Source organism: Onychomys torridus, chromosome 21 (assembly GCF_903995425.1).
Source record: "Onychomys torridus chromosome 21, mOncTor1.1, whole genome shotgun sequence".
Classification (NCBI taxonomy): Eukaryota; Metazoa; Chordata; class Mammalia; order Rodentia; family Cricetidae; genus Onychomys; species Onychomys torridus.
The window spans coordinates 7,517,099-7,526,989 of record NC_050463.1 but is presented as its reverse complement, the minus strand read 5'-3'; the positions used below and the strand labels follow the sequence as shown (position 1 = coordinate 7,526,989).

General features: G+C 38.1%; 1 pseudogene; it reads right to left on the bottom strand.

Moving 5' to 3' along the window:
- Positions 1-7,072: 7,072 nt before the first annotated feature.
- On the bottom strand, positions 7,073-9,398 carry LOC118571838 (annotated as a pseudogene).
- Positions 9,399-9,891: the final 493 nt, after the last annotated feature.

The window sequence follows — 9,891 nt, the reverse complement described above, 5'->3', positions numbered from 1 at the left end:
TTTTGTTGTCCTGTGTCATAGAGAGTCTGCAATTTTGAATCTGTAATTTTGTCCCCTTCACATGCTCCAACAGTTCACATATGCAGTGGATATTGTACTGGGCTAACTCATAGGTCTGGTTCTAGGCCTGGGTTGTAGCTGCACTTGTCAGCCTGACAGTTTTCACTGATCTTCACTACCTGGGTGAGCTCTCCAGAACTTCTCCAGCTAGCTCACCCAATGCAGCCTGAAGTAAGGAGTGGGAATAGTTTTCCTGTTCTCAGTTCCTCAGATCTGGCTTACCTGTACACACATCACCAGGGAGAACTCTACTGTTTCAATCAGGAAAGGTGCAGGGCCCTCTTTCCTGATTGCTGTAGAGGCCTATGAGGGGGCTGAGTTCAGTTCTTCTGCTCTCATGTCATCAAGGCTGGCTCACTTGAACTCCTGACAATAGGTTTATCTCTAGAATGCTGTCCAGGTGGGGTACACCTGCCTATTAGTTAGAGTAGTGTCTTGAAGTCTTCCACTATTAATGTGTTAAGTTAGAGGTGGAATTTAAGCTTTGGTAATGTTTTTTTTACAAGTGTGTGTGCCCTTGCATTTGGGGCATAGATGTTCAGAATTGAGATGTCATCTTGGTGGATTTTTCCTTGATGAGTATGAAGTGTCCTTCCTCATCTCTCTTTATTTATTTGGGTTTGAAGTCTATTTGTTGGAAATTTAAACAGCTACGCCACCTTGATTCTTGAGTTCATTTGCTTGAAAAATCATTTGCCAATCCCTTACTCTGAGACAATATCTGTCTTTGATGTTGAGATATGTTTCTTGTATGCAGCAGGATGGTGATTGAAATTTTGCTGAGTAGAGTGGGTTGGGCTGGTATCTTTAGTTGCTTAGAGTCTACAAGGCATCTTTCCAGGCCTTTCTGGATTTTTGAGTCTCCTTTCAAAAGTCAGGTGTAATTATATGTTACTATCAAGTAATCATGATGAGGTGAATTGTACTGGCATGGCCTCTGGTAGAGCAGGAGTATTCTGGGGCTCCTAGTACATAGTGGTCTCCATAGGGAGGGAGACTTCTGCTTGATTGTGGGCCAGAATAATGAGTCCATGTGAGGGTGTGCTGTTGGGACTGGAATTTCTATTATCAGTGTAGCATAGGTTAAAGAAGGAGTATTCTAGTGGAGATTTGTTGCCAAGATCTACTGAGTGATTTTTGCTATATTCAATATCACCAAGATACTTTGTATGAATAAATAAAAATGTTAATTAATAAAATCTGTTAAATTTTAGTTCTTTAATAATTATCCTTTGACAGTTAAAAGATAGTGCCCATGTTTAGCTATATTGTTCAAGTAATGGTTTTTTTTCCATGTTTCTTTAAAATGAGAATCCCTAGATAAATATATAGCAGACTGAATGTCTAGGGCTATGTTCTAGTTCACAGATGGCATTCAGAGATCACACAGGCTCTTTCAAGATGTCACAAAGATAAAAAGTCTTACATCAGAATGATCTATTTAGATGAATTCTGAAAATAGTTTCAGTTTTAAAGATCTCTTATTTCATGTTCTCCATTAGGAAAGAGGTTTAATACAGAAAATTAGAGGGGTCATATAAAAAGGCTTGCATCAACTGTTTTAAAATTTGCTCCATAATGTGTATTGCAGTGGCATTGACTCCATGTATTTGGTGTGCTGCATTCAGCACCAGCCCTCTCCAGGAGCATTGCAACTCTACAAACTGAAAACATGTGCTCACCAAACCTTCCTTCAAACACCTGACTATCCATATCCCAGGCCTATCTACAAGCATCTTCCATTTAATCTTTAAATATTTTTTGGCTTTAAGTTTGATATTTCTTTTGTTTGTTTTTTTGTTTGTTTGCTTGCTTGCTTGCATTTTTGGGGGGTGAACGCTGGAAGATCAGAGAAACAGAACAAGCCACAGCTTCCTCAGCCTTGCCAATTCCTCAGCTGATCCTGTTTCCTCAGACTGGAAGCCTCTGAGTCCTCACCCAAATGAATCTCAGCTGAACTGCTACTAAAAGCCTAAAAGCTTAACCAGCTCTAGTTCCTCATCCTCATACCTTAAATACCTTTTTGCTTCCTGCCATCATTTCCTGAGATTAAAGGCTTGTGTCACCATGCCTAACTGTTTCCAGTGTGAGCTCTGGAATGCTAGGATTAAAGGCATGTGTGCCACCATTTTCTGCCTCTATATCTAGTGGCCATTCTGTTCTCTGGCCCCAGATAAGTTTATTAGGGTGCACAATATTTTGGGAAACACAACATCACCACAGCTTTGATTCACAGTAACCTGGGTGAGAATAAAAGGAGCAACCAGTATCATATTTAAATAAAAAAAATCTGGAAAAAAGCCTTTGCAATTATTCTCAAATGATTGTGAAGCTAAAATTTATCTTCTTGTCTTTTCCTTCTTGCTTTCTTCTAGGACCTTAGAGTTTAGTAGTTAGATACTTTACATTCAGAAGGAGTGGAGTAGGGATATAGTGGTAGAATCCTTGCCTATCAGATATGAACAACATTCATTCATCTGAGTTTAAAACAAAATAGTAAGCTTTACTTTTCTTTCCTCATTAAGACCTCTTACAGCACTACATCCTTATTAATTTAAAACGACATCTTCCAATGCACCTACTTTCTATACATATTTGAATATAACATGGAACTTCTATTGCACTCTATGGACTTCTCTATGCACACAGCAGAGCCCAGCACACTGAGCCTAGGCAGGTCCAAACCCCTTCCCACTGCACCAAGGCTGTGCAATGTGTCACACCACAGGCACCAGATTCCAGAAGCCTGCCCATGCACCAGGGACAGATCCTGATTCCCCTGCCTGGGTGCCTCCCATAAGTTTGGTATTTCTTGGGGTTTTCATTCAGCCTACCAACTCTTTAGATATCTGTTAGCTGAGTGCAGTTAAATTTTCTACTTATAGTATAGTTAAATTAGTGGCATCATTTGCAATGGGGTACAATTATAGACAGGGCAGACTTTTTACTACTATTGACACCTACTGCTTTATTCTAAAAACAGCCAAGGTTATGCATATTAATATAATATTAATTCTGAAAATTAAGATTTAATATGGATCTTGATATTTGAATTTAAATGGTAGTCACATTATGAAACATTTAAGAAGCCTACACTACATTTGCAATATGTGATTCACAATAACTGGGACTTGTTTTTTCAAAAGTTAGAAGGCATTCCTGGCCTCAAAATATAAAATGAAGTTACAAAATATTGTCCTATCAGATTTTACAGTCTACAGTCTATATATGTTTAAAAATCCTACAGTTTTCAATATATGTGTACTTGTACTAATCGATTTTCAAGGGCTTCAGAACTGTTAATTATATAAATTGTACCTTATTTGAATGAAAGAATATATCAAAATTTATCACATAATATAAAAAATTAAAACATTGATTAATAGAAAAGTAGGTACATGTATTGTTTTGAGCAGGGTAGTGGCAACATTGGTTTGTAATTTAGCTTCACTTTATAAACATATTAAGGAGAAATCTTATTGATGAAAGGTGGCTTCAATACTTGTTATGACTGAATGTATAAAGAGATTCATTAATCTTTTTCTTTTAATAATACAATGTCTGGTGCAGGAGCTGTTATAGTTCAAATAAATATCTCCTAAGAAAAAATATTGACCTATTAGTGCCAAGCCTGCAGTGATATGTGAAATGGAATATTTTTCAAGCAACTTCCTATAGTGTCAGGTAGTTAGGTAAAATTTTACCTTGCTGTTAAAAGGATTTCGGGGCACAAAGACTTACATTCATTCCTTCCACTGTGCTAGCATCATCTGCCTTGTGTGCTTGCCATGATTCGGTTCCTTAGTCACAGGCTGAAATTACTGTGCTCAACTAACATACAATGAAACTGCTACAGCTTAAGACAAATCACTCATCCCACTTTCCAAGTTGGTTTACCCATGTTATATTTTATTGTGATAGAAACCATTGAAAATAATTTAAACCGCAGCAGTTTTATTCACTCCTGATGAGAGTGCAAACTGATGGAAAACAGGCTGAAGATTCCTCCAAAATCACAAAATAGATCTGCCAATGTGATTCTGCTATAATATTCCTGGGCATAGGCCAAAGGACTCTGTATCTCACCTCACAGAGACTCGCTCATCCTTGATCATTTCTGCTCCATTCACAGTAGCCAGGAAAGGGAAGCAGTCTAGACATCCATTAGCTATTCATATAAAATAAAAATGAGTTACAAGTATTCAGTGGAGATTATTCAGCAGTTAAGAAAAATAAAATTCTGACAGTTGCAGGTAAATGCATGGATCTGGAAACAATCACTCTGAATGAGCTGGCCCAGACTCAGTATGACAAACATCCTACATTTTCTGTCATGTATGGATGTTAGCTACGGATATTAAGATATGTGTGTTTCATTTTAAATACTCATAGAATTTAGGGAACTAATAATGTGCCATAGGGCTGGAAGGATCATTAAAAGAAGGAGAGATAGAATGTCGTGGTTAAACAAAGGTTTAAGGGGATAATGGAACAAGAGTGATTAAATGGGGTTGAGAAAGGTAGAGCAAGGAAGAGGAGGAAATAAGTGAAGGAATAATGAGCATCAAGGGCCTTTTTGAAAATTGCACAGCCCTCAGTTCACACTAATCAGTAATCCCAAACTAAGTGATCAGCCCTAAAAACATACACACAAATATTATGCTAACTAAGCAGGTTGTACTTATGTATTTATGATCAGATATAACAATTATTAATGAAATAGAGGGTCATGGATTTCAAAGGGAGTAATGAGGGGTATATAGGAAGGCTTCAGGACAGGAAAAGGGATGATATAAATGTAATCTCAAAAACAATAAAACTACTTATTTTAAGTGTGATCAGGATGCAGAAGTATAGCTCTCCACAACTGATAGCTTCTGATGGGGGTAGGGGAAGGGAAGGATTCAGTTCTGTCTAAGGAGCAGGCCACTGATACTTTGACCATGCTCCAGTGAGTATGTAGATAACACAAATTGGACCTGGTTTTTTTTTTCCTTATATTTAATTCTTTTCATTTTTACTTTTTTGAGGTGGCATTACAGTGGTGAAGAGTGGACATGGAAGTATTGGCAAGTGAGTGTGATTTAGGTGCATGATGTGAAATTCCTGGAGAATCAATAAAAATGTTATGTTCAAAAGTAATAATTTTAAAAATATTAAAAATTGCAAGGAAACCAAGTAATACTACAGAAGCTTCCTGAAATATATCCTTGCAAATACTTTAGAAGTATTTTAATGGAATTACACAATAATTTGTGGAGTACATGTGTAGTAGACACCACATGTAAGCAAATAAACTTCAATACCAGAAATGGATGATCACTTTTGGAATTGTTGCCAGTGGGTTCCCGTTGACCCCAAATGTTACAGTCTATTGACATTGCTCTGGATTACTTTCCAGAACTTGATGGTAACATATTGCTGAAGATATTAAATGTTTGACTCACAAAATATGGAGAAATCAACCTGATGCTAATGTGGAAACTTCTGGCTGTCTTTTATAATGTGAGACAATACTGTGTATACTACTGGAGAAAAGTAACTAACACTCTTACCCAGGTGCAAACTGTAGGGACTAAAATAATGACTGTCTTGTCAAGATATGGACACTGTTGCAATAACAGCATGAATGCTATGGCAGTAATAAACCACTTTCTGATTGGACTTAAGGTGTATTACACAACACGGATCACATAACCTGGACTATTTTCAAGAACAAGGACTTCTGGATAGAGAAGACATAGCCCCTAGTGTGGAGCATTTACCCACCAACCCCACAGCTCCCCAGAGTTTTCTTGAGTGTGAGCAGCAGGAAATATTAGATAGAAGGATTTAGATTGTGGAGATAAACAGAAAATAAAGGATAGCCTCAAGAGGGCCTGGAACCTTTTCCAATGGGCCCTGACTGTCTCTGCCCCAGGGTATTTATAGAGACATCAAGGGGTGGAGCAAAAGACCTCCCCCCTAGCACAGCCAAGTGCAGACTATCTCAGACACCTGCACTCTGGCCCTTGTGGTCCTAATCATCCTCTCTATGCAGTCCTGCTGGTTAAAGCCACATGGAACCTGAAAACAGGCTCCCACAGGTCCCCCTTTCTTAATATATAAAAAATAACTCATTATTAATGCCTTACAGCAATCTCCATAGCTGTTACACCTCCCAGTATGGAAGTAGAGGATGATAAAGATGGCATTTCTCTTTTGAATTAGGTCCAAGGTGACTACAGAAGTCTTAGCTGCCTCAAGTTCGTTCTTTCTTCTTCTTCTTCTTTTTTTTTTTTTTTGTTAACAGCAACTTTATTATTTCACTGATGAAAAAGTTGTAATTGTGATGCATTTCACATAAATTTACAATAGTGGAGGTTTTACATAAATTACATTAAGTCACAAAATTTCTATTTATAGAATCAAATTACTTTGATGTGTCCAGTTGACAACATAGTTCTTAACGGATAGCTGAGTCCAAATATGCAAAATATAGCTTCTGCTTTTGACCATGGTGCTTTGAAATTCTTCAACATGCATTAATATATTCTAGTTGTTAGGATATATTACACATTGGTTTTATCTTGCATTCAGGGAAAGCCCAAGCTGAATTTCACACACAGTGTCCTTTAAAGTAATCTCAAATAGGACCAGAGAACAAATAAACAAGTATGTTTGGGTTAGTACTCCCCATTAATAAAGAAAATACACAATCAACAATGCAACAAAATAAAATAAGGAAAGAGAGCTCCATTAGTAGCCAGGTTAAGTGGGTTTTCTTTTCAATTTTCACAGATCACAATAAGTTTAAAGAGCAGATCAGTCATGCTACTTGGGGTGGTCAGACAGACCTAAACAATTATGAAGTGAGTTAAGGTCCTCAAGGTGTCTGGAGGTGCTGGGTAAACACATCACAGGTAAGAAATGGGAAACCTACCTCAGCATTTCTGAAAGGCACAATCTATGGAAGGGAGACCTAGTAAAGCCCTTTCTGGTGGGTAGAAAGGAGTTGCTGATCTGTCTTCTTTTAAAGGATGAGACCTTCATAGATTGGCCCCTCAGACTCTGGTGATTCCCGCCTTGAGCACAAATGCTCCAACATGTTATAAAAATGCTTGTTAATTTGCTCTATTTCTTCACTGGACTCAAGATTTGGGAGATCTTCTCAAATTATTTGAATAAGTTGGTTGAAGACCTGAATTGTTACCGCATCATTTTCTTTCTCATAGAAATAGATGTACCTGTTCAGAATCTCTATAACAAGCTGAACTTGTAGCAAGGGGTCCAGGCACTGATTTACTATTTTTTTAGAGCCTTCTTTAGGTATTCCATGACCCTTTTGCCTCCATGAAGTTCCTCCCCGTTTTTGTCTGTGTTTTGTCCGACCAAAAGAGATGTGCACATGTGCTCACAGCTCAGCCTTGATCTGGTTTCTTCAGAAGTTTTGATGCAGCAAGTGCACACTGAGTTCTCAAGGGCTCATGATTCTCTTCCCTGAAGCACTTCATCCTCTCAAAAGTACCAAAGATCAAGGTGATAGCAGCCAGCTGTGCTTTAGAATCGTTGATTTCATCCTCATATAGAGAAAATGCCTGGGACATACGCCACTGTTTCATGATTTTCAAAGCCAATTTCCCCAACAACTTTTTCTCCTTGAAGAAAAAGTCTCAGTGGTAATTCAGCCAGCTCTGCTTTGATCAAAGCACTAATAGTCTGGTGAGCAAATGAAAAAATCTCCTGGCATTTCTTACTTGTCATCCACTTGAGAATTCTCTTTGTGTCAAAAAGCCACCCAGTGTGAAGTGAATCCATTGATTTCCACCAGCTCCAAAATGCTTTTGTGCTGTATTCAAAATCAAGTACTGCTAATCAGGATCATCAGACCATAGAAGATGAAAGAATCGGCCAACAAGGCTCTGTTCATCAGCAAAATCTTCTGGATCAGGGTCTTCCACAGGTTGATCTGGCCGATCCTGAATCAACATTGACACCAAATTCATTATGGAATCTACCTGGTCCTGAGAGACGATTTCTGTATTATAATCCAGAACATTACTAAGCACATAACAGCTCATGCTCTTTCTGGACTAGTAGTCAAAGTATTCAAAGAGTGGGTGGGAATGTTTTAGCTTTAAGACTGTTAAGATATTGTTGTAATTATCAACAAGTATCTTCAAAAGTCTTGTAAGCGCCTTTGAAACTACACTACTGGTAGCAGTATGTTCAAGGTTAAGCTTATTGAATATCTCCACAGTTGTTTCTAGAACTTCATCAACATAGTCCACATGATCAGGGTAACATTTCATAGCAAAATTAATGAGAAAGACTTGCAAAGATACAACATCCTCTGATGGCATGTCTTGTCTGGACTGAAAATATGTCAAAAAGTTTAATCTTGGCTGGAATTCCAGGTCCATCTTCATGATGAGCAAATAAAGCTAATCTGTCAATTAAAGCAATGATTATGTTCTTCATATTTACATTTTGGTGTAACTCAGCACAAGCTCCAAGAAAAGGATTCAAAGTCTGGAGATGGAACTCATCAGGAAAAACCTGAATAATACACTCCACGAGATATTCTTGAGCCAAAGCATCTCTACAATTCACAACTTGCTCTAAAATGCCTGTTAAAACAATCTGTAATGTTCCACATTTACACCTTCCAACTGACTGAGGCTCACCAAATTTGTTCCCACTAAAATCCTCAGTTCCTGTCGCTCTCATTCTCTTTTTTCTCTGTCTCCACTATGTCCTTGATGCTGCATTTGCACCCAGAGTTTGTTCATCTCTGCAAAGTTGAGTAGTACAAAATCCATGGAATCACTGATATCACCAGTTGTTTCTTCATCTGTTGGCTCTCCTTCATCGGGTAAAACGTTTCTAGTACACTGATGAAGATAATTTCGAAGAAACAAACCCCTCAGTGGATGCTGCATACCACGGCACATTTCTACCAAATCTTTCAAAATATCTTTCCTGGACTGAAGAAATGACTTGACATATACAGCTCCAACTGTGATTAACAGATAAAGCCTTGGAATAATGTTTCCAGCATACTGTACAAGTTCATAGAGATCTGCCACTTTTCTTCCTTTAGCAAACTCGTCCATCAGATAGACCGCCAAGTAGTGCAGTGCATCAGAAATAGCCATATAAAGTTCATAGGAACTCTTTGGTGACAGCATAGAAGTCCGGAGTTCTCCAAGCATATTAGAGGCATGTTTCAGTGTATCCATCGGCTTGTTTTTGTCCAGGCATCTTTTCATCTGGTATGATTGAACTGCCACAGCCTGCATGGCTTCATCCAAGAGTTTTTCCTGCTCATCCTGGGGTGACTGCTATGTTGTAGGCATGATGACTCCCTCAAGCCCTTTCTAAACCAAAAACTTAATGCAATCGCAAAATTAAAGAATACATTAGCTACGGCCAGGCGGTGGTGGCGCACGCCTTTAATCCCAGCACTCGGGAGGCAGAGCCAGGTGGATCTCTGTGAGTTCGAGGCCAACCTGGGCTACCAAGTGAGTTCCAGAAAAGGCGCAAAGCTACACAGAGAAACCCTGTCTCGAAAAACCAAAAATAAACAAACAAATAAATAAATAAATAATACATTAGCTTCATCATTACCATTAACAGCTTAACATAAATATTGCTATATATAGTCACAATTCTCCCAATCTTTACAACTCAAAGCAAACTCTTTACAGAACCATTTGAATTAACATACATGGTGCTATATATAGTTAACAATTTTCTCAGTCTTATAACTTTAACTGTTAATAGAATCATTTGAATTTCTTGCTAACAGAACATAGGAAAAACTTCTGTTGTATTCACATCAAACTTAAA